Source organism: Rhamphochromis longiceps, linkage group LG15, assembly GCF_057381845.1.
Source record: "Rhamphochromis longiceps isolate RC_006_pf linkage group LG15, R_longiceps_female_GT1.1, whole genome shotgun sequence".
Lineage (NCBI taxonomy): Eukaryota > Metazoa > Chordata > Actinopteri > Cichliformes > Cichlidae > Rhamphochromis > Rhamphochromis longiceps.
In genome coordinates, this window is record NC_140571.1 from 535,700 (window position 1) to 549,728 (window position 14,029).

Genomic DNA, 14,029 nt, shown 5'->3' on the forward strand with positions numbered 1-14,029 from the left:
TGGCCAACCAGTGCATTTACACACACGGCATTGAAAACCTGCTTTCATAAATAAAAAAGGGGAAAGGGGGGATAGCTTATCATCTCAAATATTTCTGTTTTCTGCCACTAAGCCTAGACGAACGAGGACTTACTGGGTAAGCCGCACATTAAAACTCAACGTACACATCATATTTATCTACATAACACTGACACACTGTCATTGTTATGTAGATGCTCTTTCCTACTTGAAATTAACATTCATGACAGGCTCATCTCAAAATTCAGGCATTTTCAAAGCCCCATAGCTATGTGCCAGGTTGGTTTAGAAAGGTGAGGGGGAGCTTTTCAAGGTGGCACAAAATGTACTGTTTTCATTCAGGTTCAAGGAGTTTATACATTTCTTCCTTTTACAGTTTTTCTCAGTCGCTTTGGTGCATTTCTCACAACAGAATTAAACATTGCACAACAGTTAGTTCAACCACCACAACATGTAGTCGTTTTGGCACAACCCTGTGGCGGTTTCACGTTCACTGCGTCCAAAGGCAAATGCCTTTGGACATGAAGCAGTTGAGTGAGTACAAATATCTAAAGAATGGTCACGTTTGACTTCCTATTCATCACTATCTCCTTTCTTTTATCATGAATGTCACAATTATTCATACTTGTACCGGCTGAATAGTCATTGTCCTCACAACTAATAGTCTTCATTTCATTGCTTGTGTCAGTGCACTCAAAATTGTTGAACATCTTGTCAAACACTTTGTACACCCATTTTGAAAACCCTATTTTTAAGGAGTTTCCATGAAACCCCTGCACACGTTTGTATATCTTGACGAAGCGGGATTCAATCTTGCAAAAGGCGTGAACGAAATCACATTGGAGAAATAGCCACCATTGATGTCCCAGGCCAACGAGGAGGAAATATTTCAATGTGTGCAGCAATCTCAGAAAATGGCGTTCACACCCATATTCCTCGTATTGGTGCATACAATACACAACACCGGTTGGCTTTTCTGGACGCTCTTTATAGGGACCTAATCCCACAAAATGAAAGGGATGATCCTGGTGACAATCGGACAATGTATGTAGTGGTTTGGGATAATGTTAGCTTCCATCACTCTGCTGTAGTCGGGCAGTGGTTTGCAGCACACGACAGGATACTTATGGAGTTTCTTCCTCCTTACACTCCATTCCTAAATCCAATTGAGGAGTTTTTCTCTTTCTGGAGGTGGAAGGTATATGACAGGCATCCACATACCCAAATGACCCTGCTAGCAGCTATGGATGCAGCTTGTGATGACATCACAGCAGAGTCCTGCAGAGAGTGGAGTTGACACTCCAGAAGATACTTTCCCCGATGCATCGATAGAGCTGACATTCGCTGTGATGTTGATGCAAATATGTGGGCAGACAGACGGGAGCGTCTAGATATCAATGATTGATATGCAGCAGTGTCTGTTTTTCAGTTTTGTTTTTTTGTTTCATAACCACTGGAGTGAGGTTTACTGTCTAAGTGAGTTTATGTTTGCTGTAAAATGTTTGATTTACTGTATTTCCCCAGTTTGCACAATGCTGTGAACAGTTTCAATTAAATATTATCAAGAGTGCATATGGAGTGTCTTGATTTTCCTTTACAATTTATGGTTTTCAACATGCCATGCATGCTGTCCAGACTTGACATGTCATTGGGAAGCACCTACAAAGAAATCCGTCACAATGAGAACATGTTCAAACCATTTGATTTTGTGACCAAAGGTGCTGGTGTAATGACTTGTAATTGTGACAGCCCTGACACTTTGATTGATATAAGTACTTGCTTTTGATGAATGTATTATCTGTTTTGCTCAAGGGATTTGTTGTTGATGCATTGACAACTTATTTTGGACACCTGACTTTTCTTTTTGATGGAGTGACTCACTTTTGCAAGTTATCCACCATGTTTTGCAGTTTGCACTAATTGTTTTGAGAAGTGCCTTAGTAGTGGTGGAGAGTTCAATTCTGTTGTGAGAAATGCACCAAAGCGACTGAGAAAAACTGTAAATGAGTGTATTTGATTAATTGATAAATTAGCCACAATCTCTGAGACTTTACAAACTTAATCTTTAAGTTGTACATTTTCTCATTAATATTTCCCTATTTTTCATATTTGCAGCATTATACAGATAAAGGAAAATAACAAGCTGAGGTAGACAGTAACATGGATTTCACTCAAAAGTCTACTTATTACTAGAGATGGCACGATACCACTTTTTTATGTCCGATACCGATATCATAAATTTGGATATCTGCCGATACCGATATGAATCCGATATAGTGTTTTTTAATCAACAAAGCTGTTTTTTAAATATCTTGCTGCATTTTGTATAAGTTCATACTCAAGTTTAAAACAACAACTACACTAAAGCTATTCTGTTATACCTGTATGCAAAAAAAAATATTTCATAGTTCAGCAATACTGATCAATCTAATAAACTCAAACCTACACCATCCTCCCTATTCTGGTATTTTAAAGAGTACTTAGCGTAAATATTAAGCAACCTAACTAATAGGGTTCCAACTCCCAGCAACAATAAAAATAAATAAATAAAAAATAGGGAACCACCCCTCACGCTCCACCTCATGATGCTTAATCGACGTAATCAACCTTAATTTGATGCAGTGTGAAAAAAAAATGCACAGAAATCAATTATTTTTCAAGAAATATTAAATAGATTCAACATCTTTCTTCAACAAAATTGCAGACTGCACAGATGGTACCTTCCCAAAAGAAAAAGTACTATAGCTTACTAGGGTATATATATTAGACTTAATAGTCACTATATACAGTAATGGACTTCTATTCATTTTACATCAAATTAAAACTTTGGGTGTCAGATAATTATTTATTAAAAGCTCGACATTTTAAATGAGAATAAGAAAGAAAAGTATGTCTTTGTGCCCCCTTTTCCCTGTTAATGCCCTATCGGCCCCCCTGGCTAAACTTTGCTAGATCCGCCCCTGCACAGTTACGTCAGCTACGTAGAAAAAGATCGCTCCATATATCGGTTGTTAAGCTTAACATGCGAATGCTTTACAAACAATCAGAGATGAACCTACACACTTGCTTTCTTCTCTCTGGGATCACTTCCTCGGAGATGAAATGCCGGTTTGGTAGCGAAGCTCCAAATGCTCAACCAGACCACCGACAGGTCTCGCACGCCACAGCCGCTCTATCACATGAGCACACTGCTGCGACGTGCTACGGTTATGAGGCGAGTTACGCCATGTCGCAAGTTTTGTGAGGTGCTTGTTTGATATTTAATGGATCGATTACATTTTTTATTTTTCTCCGATATCCGATCCAGTAATTTAGGTCAGTATCGGCCCGATACCGATGCGTAATATCGGATCGGTCCATCTCTACTTATTACATTTTTCCATATTTTTCTTTCATGTTTCTCGTGGTTGGTCAAATTAAGAATCTTCAAAATTTCAAATGATGCGCTCAGATTTTGTGCTAAATTTATGCTCACTTTCAGACTGTTGTTTCTACTCTTATCTCTGTGTGATGTCAGTGGGAGCAGATATCCCTACTATGGTCACTCACACAGGCATAAGGCAGCTGCTGTTCAAACCTTTTGTTTGCAGCCCAGCATCATAAAGCTGGCTCCAATCAAAAGGAGCTAAAATTACTTTTTTCAGATGGCTCAGGCAGAGCTGCGCCACGTATTTGATTTGAAGACTTTTTTACACCACATGGCTGTACTGACGTAACCTCCCAAAGGATCTGTGTCTCCATCTTTCATCAAATGTTTAAACCAGAGGAGCTTAAAGCAGGTGCAATGACAGAAAATGCACTTCATTTCCCAGCCATACACTGCATACTTACTGGCCACTTCATGAATTACACACCGCTAGTACCAAGTTGGACTGCCTTTAAGCTTAATTCATTGCAGCAAAGAGTCAGCATCACAGGTTCTGGTCCACACTGACACAACAGCATCACACGGATTGCAGCAGATCTGTCAGCTGCACATATGTGACGAGAATCTCGTTTTCCACCAAAGTTCTAAAGGTGCTCTATTGGATTGAGATCTGGTGACTGTGGAATTGGAGTACAGTGAAGTGTGAGATGGTTTGTGACATGAAACATTATCGTGCTGCAGGCAGCTACTGAAAGATGGGCATATTGTGCTCATAAAGGGATGGAGGTGTGACTGATATCCCCATGCTGGGATTGCTCCAGGAGCAACATAGTCAGGGCTGGCCCAGGTTCAGAGTTGCAAGTGATCAGTCACGTTGTTATGTCTCAGGGGCTAAGGTTAGGTTTTGGTGTGATGGTGTTACCACCTAGCCTAGCAAAACTATGACATCACTATGTCTGTGAAGGTTCTCAGTCATCCAGGTCATGACATCACTATAATGTGATTGGTCACTTGAAATGTTGAATCTGGACCAACAATAATTATGATGTTCCGGAAACAACGTCAGGTCTCACTTGATGGACAAACTCGGGCAGGCTGTGGTTTCAAAACGATGCTGGACTGGTCCAAACTGTTCCCAGCAGCCCACGTGACACAAACAAACAAAGCCACTTAAATCACTCTTCCTCCACACTTTGATAATCAGTCTGAACTTCAGCAGGTCGTGTTGATCATGCCTACATCCCTAAATGCAATGACCTGGTCTCATGTGATTGGATGACATATTTGCCTTAATGTGCTTTTGAACAGATGTACCTAATGAAGTGGCAGGTAGGCATAAACAGTCTATAAATGCAGGAAAAGCACAGTTCCTACTCTGTTGAGGAGGTGTTCAAATAAATAAAGCATCATCAGTTTCAGTCTGCCAGCACAGCTCCTGGAACAACACAGCAAACACGGTGACCGTGTCCACGGTCCTCCGTGAAATGGAAAATACACCTGTGCTTGTACAGCTCGGCTTTGCAGACCAGCACACTAATAACAACCAGGTACACAAACACCTTGAACACGTTTCACTCCTGCTTCTTCCCCAACAGCTGAAACTAACACCCCGTTTCAAATTTAAAGGGGCGGGCGGACCTGTCCGCGTGCACATTAACAGCCAAATGTGACGTTATCAGCCTCGGCCTCGGCCAAATCACAGCTGACCCCGCGAGCTAGCGTTAACCACAATGAAGCCCAAAGCGTGAACAGCTCGCTTGGAGACCGGCTCTGTCGTCACCCGAGAGCTACGAACCCCACACAGCCTCCCCCGAAACAAACACAGCGCAGCGCGGGTGCTTGCCCCTCGGCAGGCGAGTTAAGTTCGCGTTAGCTGACTGACGCTGCTAGCCAGCTAACCTCGCTGACCAAAACAGCTGGCTAAACAACAGCGGCTGCTCTGTGTTTCTCTCCCAGCCCCATACTCACTCGAGCACCCGCACGGTGTGAAGGCAAGACACGGGGCTAGTGCTAACGGCCGACCGGAGAAGTATTCCCGGGTTTCTACTTTAGTTCCTGCGGATGCTGATGTATCCGATCTCCATGCATCAAACCATGTTGGGTGGGCAGCTGCGCACTGAGTTCTTGTTTGTACTATCAGGAGGTTTCTGGGAGGAAATGTAGGAAACTTCGAAGGGCACTAGGAGGCGACTATGTACCTCAGCCTCCTATCTCCTCGAAGTATTTTATTTGAGCAAAAGTAGTTTTTCAGATATCAGTGTTTGTCCTTCTGTTGGGAGCTCAAACAAAACCGTTCAGAAGCAGTGAACTGAAAATGTCTCGAATAAAAGCGATCAGACAGAAGCGTTCACTTCACTCTGGACTCAAGCAAAGAAGCATGCTGACTCAGCAGGGACAGCGTTTAATGACAAAAGTAACAGAAAGCAAGAACGCGTCATTCCATCACATTCTAGTTTTTGCTAAGCCTGGTGGCTGATTTTGTTCTACATGTACAAACACATGCTTTGACAACAACAGATGCACACATGGTACCAACTGGTGGCATAAATATTCATCAGGACGTGCAGTTTTTTCAACACATTTAAAGCTATCTCCAAAAGTTGATTCTGTTCATCTGGACCTAGCGTTGAACAGAATCAACTTTTGGAGATTTACTTAGCTGGATGATTGAGCATGCATCAAAACATTTAAAGCTAAATTACAGAAGCATCAGCAGGCTGGAAGATGCCATCGTTATAGGTCATTTATAGGTTAGAAAAGATGAAGTCTTACCTTTTTGAAGCCAAGAGCACTGAGCTCTTCACTGCTGGACACTGTATGCTGTTGCCTAGTAAATTGTTGTTCCTATAGTAAAACATATGTTCCTTTCTGTCTTTTGGTAAATTAGTGGGAACCCTGATTTACCAAATGAGCTTCATGTTGCATCCGGTTCCTAGTTTCAATGGGAAAGTGTTTCCTGATATCAGCAAAATGCAAATATCACGCTTAGTCTACTGCACTGTAAAGATAGATAGATAGATAGATAGATAGACAGACAGACAGACAGACAGACAGATAGATAGATAGATAGATAGATAGATAGATAGATAGATAGATAGATAGATAAGGGGTGCAACAATACACAAAATTCACGGTTCGGTTTGATACTTTGGTGTCACGGTTCGATATTTTTTTCGATACAAAAAATGTTCATGCTTTTTTAATTTGTTGTTTATTAAGATTATAAATATATATTTTAACTCAAACGTACAGCTTTTAAATTTAATGTTGCTGAAACAACAAAGGGATAAAATAATAAATCTATCTGACTGAGAAATCACTCATCTTTAGAAAAGAGAGTTTATTACAGAGAAATGGCTCTTTCCAAAATAAAAGGTATACTATACGCTTCTTCTGGGCTATATTCTCAGCAGCATATTAAACATATCAGCAATAAAGCTGCCATTTTCAGTTAACCTCCCATGTTGTGTTTCCTGCGTTTGGGTCCTACATCTTGCCTGCCACAGAGCCAAACTGTGACACTAACAACAAATTGGGGAACAAATACCAAAAGAACTGTCTCAGTTAATGAGGACATCAGTAACGATACACTTGTAAGCTTTCAGCCCATACCCACATGTTTTACCATCTGTACTGAATCAGGTGGAAGCCAAGAATCATTACCGGTGGAGGAAACTGGCGAAAATCAAAGTACCGTTAATAAACACAAGCTTTCCTCTGCTGTACATCAGGGTCACCTTGTAATATAATTTGGATGCTTCGACTTGAGTACAGTTAGAATTGCTTGATCAGCTGACACCTGTTCGCACCGTGCTTCAGAGTAGTGTCGTCCTCATAACAATGTCATGTTAGGTCAGATCATTAGGTTGGACTCTGGAAGTTTTGATTTACATTATAAAAGACAGACGGTTTTTATATTTTACCACACAGTGAGATAGAGGGACTCTCACGCAGCTGCAGCAGTCACTAAAGAACTTGTATTACATAAGTACATACTGTATGTAGTATAGATAAGCCTTTTCACTCAGAGAAACAGACTGCATTCCTGCAAGAATCCTGAGCTTTCAGGGTGGCATGGTGGTGCAGTGGCTAGCACTGTAACCGTCACAGCAAGACTGTTGGTGGGTCAAGCCCGCTGGCTGTACTGTGTGGCGTTTTCATGTTGTCCCCGTTCTGTGTGCTCCTGCCTCTTCCCACAGTCCAAAAATCATACATATGTGTGATTCTTACTCTGAATCTGAATAAGTACGCGGGACCACTGTGTGCGGTAAGACCATCTCTTTTACTTCCTGTATTACCATCTCCCGGCATGCATTGCCAGTGTGTAACACGTAATTACACCAAACAATGAACACATACTGCCCATACAACAAATGTACCAGAGACAATTATGAATACACCACACATATTAGGCTAATTTGTGACAATATGTGTGACTGTTGGAGGGAATGGTTGTCTGGCTCTGTTTAGCCCTGCGATAGACTGCCGACCTGCCCAGGATGTACTCTGCCTATTGTTCAATCACATCAGGTAAGGGCTCCAGCTACTACATAACGCTGAATTGGATAAGCAGTAATGAAAATGGATGATGACTTTAGATATGCAGTTTTTATGTCCCAGTAACTATTAAAATTGGATTTCAATATACTTCAAAACCCATCTCCATAGAGACTGTGTCAGCTTCCAAAAAGACAAAAAACAAACTAAAAACCAGCAACAAACGACTTAAACATAAACAATTACAAAGAAAGAACAATACAGTATCCACATCTGAACCAAAGAGTAAAACAGTGAAATCTGGATTATTAAATATTAGGTCTCTCTCCTCCAAGTCTCTGTTAGTACATGACTTAATAATTGATCAACAAATTGATTTACTCTGCCTTACAGAAACCTGGTTGCAACAGGATGATTATGTTAGTTTAAATGAATCAACACCCCCGAGTCATTCTAACTACCAGAAATCTCGAAGCACAGGCCGAGGGGGAGGTGTGGCAGCAATTTCTCACACCAGCCTATTAATTAATGAAAGACCCAGACAGACTTTTAATTCATTTGAAAGCCTGATGCTTAGCCTCGTCCACCCCAGCTGTAAAACTCAGAAACCAGTCTTATTTGTTATCATCTATTATCCACCTGGGCCTTACACAGAGTTTCTGTCTGATTTCTCAGACTTTATATCTAATTTAGTTCTGAGCTCAGATAAAATAATTATTGTGGGTGATTTTAACATCCATGTAGATGCTAAAAATGACAGCCTCAACATGGCATTTAATCTGTTATTAGACTCAATTGGCTTCTCTCAAAATGTAAAAGAACCCACCCACCACTTTAATCACACTCTAGATCTTGTTTTAACATATGGCATAGAAACTGAACATTTAACAGTGTTTCCTGAAAACCCTCTCCTGTCTGATCATTTCCTGATAACATTTACATTTACAATAATTGATTACACAGCGGTGGAGAGTAGACTTTATCAAAGTAGATGTCTTTCTGAAAGCGCTGTAACTAAGTTTAAGAATATAATTCACCCACTGTTATCATCTTCAATGCCCTGTACCAACATAGAGCAGAGCAGCTATCTGAACGCTGCTCCAACAGAGGTCGATTATCTTGTTAATAATTTCACCTCCTCACTACGTACGACTCTGGATACTGTAGCTCCAGTGAAAACTAAGGTCTCTAATCAGAAGTACCTGACTCCGTGGTATAATTCTCAAACACGTAGCCTAAAGCAGATGACTCGTAATCTGGACAGGAAATGGCGTGTCACAAATTTAGAGGATCATCATTTAGCCTGGCGAAATAGTTTGCTGCTTTATAAGAAAGCCCTCCACAAAGCCAGAACATCTTACTATTCATCACTGATTGAAGAAAATAAGAACAACCCCAGGTTTCTCTTCAGCTCTGTAGCCAGGCTGACAAACAGTCAGAGCTCTGTTGAGCCAACCATCCCTTTAACGTTAACTAGTAATGACTTCATGAACTTCTTCACAAATAAAATTTTTATCATTAGAGAAAAAATTACCAGTAATCATCCCACAGATGTAATATTATCTACAGCTACTCTTAGTACCATCGATGTTAAGTTAGACTCTTTTTCTCCAATTGATCTTTCTGAGTTAACTTCAATAATTACTTCCTCCAAACCATCAACGTGTCTTTTAGACCCCATTCCTACAAAACTGCTCAAAGAAGTCCTGCCATTAATTAATGCTTCGATCTTAAATATGATCAACCTATCTCTAATAATCAGCTATGTACCACAGGCCTTCAAGCTGGCTGTAGTTAAACCTTTACTCAAAAAGCATCTCTAGACCCAGCAGTCTTAGCTAATTATAGGCCAATCTCCAACCTTCCTTTCAGATCAAAAATCCTTGAAAGAGTAGTTGTCAAACAGCTAACAGATCATCTGCAGAGGCTTATTTGAAGAGTTTCAGTCAGGTTTCAGAGCTCATCACAGCACAGAAACAGCTTTAGTGAAGGTTACAAATGATCTTCTTATGGCCTCTGACAGTGGACTCATCTCTGTGCTTGTCCTGCTAGACCTCAGTGCAGCGTTCGATACTGTCGACCATAATATCCTATTAGAGCGATTAGAACATGCTGTAGGTATTACAGGTACTGTGCTGCAGTGGTTTGTATCATATCTATCTAATAGACTCCAGTTTGTGCATGTAAATGGAGAGTCCTCTTCACACACTGAGGTTAATTATGGAGTTCCACAGGGTTCAGTGCTAGGACCAATTCTGTTTACATTATACATGCTTCCCTTAGGCAGCATCATTAGAAGACATAGCATACATTTACACTGCTATGCTGATGACACCCAGCTCTATCTGTCCATGAAGCCAGATAACACACACCAATGAGTTAAACTGCAGGAATGTCTTAAAGACATAAAGACCTGGATGGCCGCTAACTTTCTGCTTCTTAATTCAGATAAAACTGAGGTTATTGTACTCGGCCCTGAAAAGCTTAGAAATATGGTATCTAAGCAGATTCTTACTCTGGATGGCATTACCTTGGCCTCCAGTAACGCTGTGAGGAACCTTGGAGTCATTTTTGACCAGGACATGTCCTTCAACGCACATATTAAACAAATATGTGAGACTGCGTTCTTCCATTTGTGCAACATCTCTAAAGTTAGAAATATCCTGTCTCAGAGTGATGCTGAAAAACTAGTTCATGCATTTATTACTTCCAGGCTGGACGACTGTAATTCATTATTATCAGGATGTCCTAAAAACTCCCTGAAAAGCCTTCAGCTAATCCAAAATGCTGCAGCAAGAGTCCTGACAGGGACTAGAAAGAGAGAGCAGATTTCTCCTGTTTTGGCTTCCTGTTAAATCCAGAATTCAAAATCCTGCTCCTCACATACAAGGTCTTAAATAATCAGGCCCCATCTTATCTTAATGACCTTGTAGTACCATATCACCCTATTAGAGCACTTCGCTCTCGCTCTGCAGGCCTACTTGTTGTTCCTAGAGTATTTAAAAGTAGAATGGGAGGCAGAGCCTTCAGTTTTCAGGCCCCTCTTCTGTGGAACCAGCTTCCAGTTTGGATTCAGGAGACAGACACTATCTCTACTTTCAAGATTAGGCTTCAAACTTTCCTTTTTGCTAAAGCATATAGTTAGGGGTGGAGCAGGTGACCCTGAATCCTCCCTTAGTTATGCTGCAACAGCACCGCCTACAACTGCAAAGCTCTCCAGCGAGTAGTGCGGTGCTCTGAACGGATAATTGGAGGTGAGCTTCCCTCCCTCCAAGACATCTACAGGAAGCGCTGCCTGAGGAAAGCGGGGAGGATCATCAAGGACTCCAGTCACCCCAGCCATAAACTGTTCAGACTACTTCCATCAGGAAGGAGGTTCTGCAGCATCCGGTCCCGAACCAGCAGACTGAGAGACAGCTTTTTCCATCAGGCCATCAGACTGCTGAACACTTCATAGACACCTCAGCTTCACTACTGAAACTTTAACATTATGTACTCCATACTGTACAGTAACGCCACTGTTTTGCACATGTCTCACTCTGTATATTTTATTTTATATATTTTATTTATTGTTTACTCTATTTAATTTGTAAAATATGTGTACACACACACACACACACACACGTAGAAAAATATTTAGTATACACATCCAGAAATGCATATACTATTATATATTGTACATATATTTATTAGTTTCAGATGTAGCCATTCTTGTATTTTGCTTGTTTACATTATTGTATTTTGCACAACTCTGTTGCTTGTGAAGCTCGCACACAAGAATTTCACTCACATGTGCTGTACCAATGTACCTGCACATGTGATGTGACAATAAAAGTGATTTGATTTGATTTGATTTGATTTGCAATAGACGTAGGCTGCCGGGTGGATTCCCATGATGCATTGAGTTTTTCCTTTCCAGTCACCTTTCTCGCTCACTATGTATTAACAGACCTCTCTGCATTGAATCATATCTGTTATTAATCTCTGTCTCTCTTCCACAGCATGTCTTTATCCTGTCTTCCTTCTCTCACCCCAACCGGTCGCAGCAGATGGCCGCCCCTCCCTGAGCCTGGTTCTGCCGGAGGTTTCTTCCTGTTAAAAGGGAGTTTTTCCTTCCCACTGTCGCCAAAGTGCTTGCTCATAGGGGGTCATATGATTGTTGGGTTTTTCTCTGTATCTATGAAGCGCCTTGAGGCGACTTTTGTTGTGATTTGGCGCTATATAAATAAAATTGAATTGAATTGAATTCAAAATAAGATACTCAAATACGCTCCCTGACACCTTTAAAACGGTGAGAACTAAACAGCTTGTGTCAGACAGCCGGGGGACTCCATCAAGCCCCAGTATGATATAAATAAGGATTATTTTGAACTTTTGAATCATGCAAAGCTACTCTAGAGTTCAAAACTTAAAAAAAAAAAGGAGCATCATAGATCTCACTTAAAGCAGTATTTCAACTTTTTGTTACAGCTCACATCAGTGGACTCATTATCATAAGACACGTTTAATACATTTAAAAATAAAATACACAATGACAACTACAAACTGACTCCTTCCTCAAGCTATTTTTGGACAGTAGTTGTCACATGGGGGCAGTGTGACTACCAGACTGTACAGGAAATTGCACAGATTCTGCAAAGCAGCATTTTCACTGCCATCTCTGCGGTTCTCCGTCTGTAGTGAAGCAGTAGTGCTCCCATATAGCTTGCTGTAAATATGCCAAGCACCTTACATGAGTCTGTTATGCATTATTCATGAACGGTAGGTCATAGACAACCGCTTTAACTGCATTAGTATTCATCCTGTTCTATTGTGCAGCACAAAGGCTTCAAACAGCACAGACTATACTTAACGCCTCCACTGTGGCAGATCAAGTTTGACTGTCTTGCTCAGAAGCACTCGTTTGTCTCGTTCCCAGCGTGACCACTTGGATCAAACTGTGCGTGAGCAGATTATCATATATGGACCTTTAGCTGATACAAATGGTGCTCTTCTGCATCTTTGTTTGACGCAGTCTAATGAATTTCTCTGATTAAAACTCAGAGAATGAAAAATGTAAGTGCATCTACTCTGCTGAGGCAAAGCAGGTGCACGCTGAGAAGAAGAAACCCCCCCAAACTATATTAATGGTTAACTTAAATGAGTTGTATTTTTCAGACAAAGTGTCTAAGTGATGCACATGTCAGGTTAAACACCTGGATCCAATCCCCCTCCAGAATTAAGCAGCTTTAAATGTCCCTTTATTGCTAATCTTTAACCATGAACAGCTCGTTAGCATTCAGTTTGAATAAATTCTGTAATTTATCAATTTTGGATCAATTCTGTTGAGGAAAATTATTCAAAAGCACCTCTAAACTATATACTTAATGCAGTTTTGAGATTACACTCACCAGCCACTTTATTAGGCACATCTTTTCAACTCCTCATCCATGCAAATATTGAATCAGCCAATCAGATTGCATCAGCTCAAAGCATTTAGGGGCTGTAGACATGATCAAGACGACCTGCTGAAGTTCAGACCAAGTATCAGAATTAGGAACAAAGGTGACTTTAAGGGACTTTAAACACGGTGTAGTAGATGATCCTAGATGGGCTGTGGGGTTTACAGAGAATGACTCCAGCTCTCTGGGTGAGAATGTTTTGTTGATGTCCAAGGTCATAGAAGAATGGACAGCCTGCCTTGAGCCAGTAGAAAAGCAACAGTAACTGAAATAATCAGTTGTTACAGCAAAGACATGCAGAAGAGCATCTCTGAACATGCAACACATGTTGAACCTTGGAGCTGATGGGCTACAGCAGCAGAAGACCCCACCGAGTGCCACTCCTGTCAGGAACAGGAAACTGAGGTCCACACCGCTTCTCCGATATCGGACAACACAAGATTGTCCAATTGATGAAACTCTACTGCGACCTTCAGATGGTATTTTCAGAAAATGATGTAAACAACATGAAAGGATGGAAGCATTCAGCTTTGTATCAACGGCTCAGGATGGTGTGGGGATGTTTTCACTTTGGACCCCTCAGTACCAGTTGAGCATCAACTGCCACCTGGTATTGCTGCGGACCATCCCTCTATGACCACAGTGTACCCATCTGCATTTCTTACAGTTTAAGTCCAAAGCAGCATTTCTTTATCATCTAAAAAAC

General features: G+C 41.0%; 1 protein-coding gene across 3 annotated transcripts in view; it reads right to left on the bottom strand.

Annotated features, from left to right (window-relative positions):
• disp1 (dispatched homolog 1 (Drosophila)) overlaps nucleotides 1–5,509 on the bottom strand; it is a 124,512-nt gene extending 119,003 nt beyond the window's left edge. For 2 of the 3 annotated variants that reach the window (XM_085381824.1, XM_085381822.1), the window contains exon 1: nucleotides 5,354–5,509. The gene's annotated coding sequence lies outside the window, so the exon portion shown is untranslated. The remainder of the gene's footprint in view (nucleotides 1–5,353) is intronic. The other variant, XM_085381828.1, reaches the window with a different exon arrangement.
• Nucleotides 5,510–14,029: the final 8,520 nt, after the last annotated feature.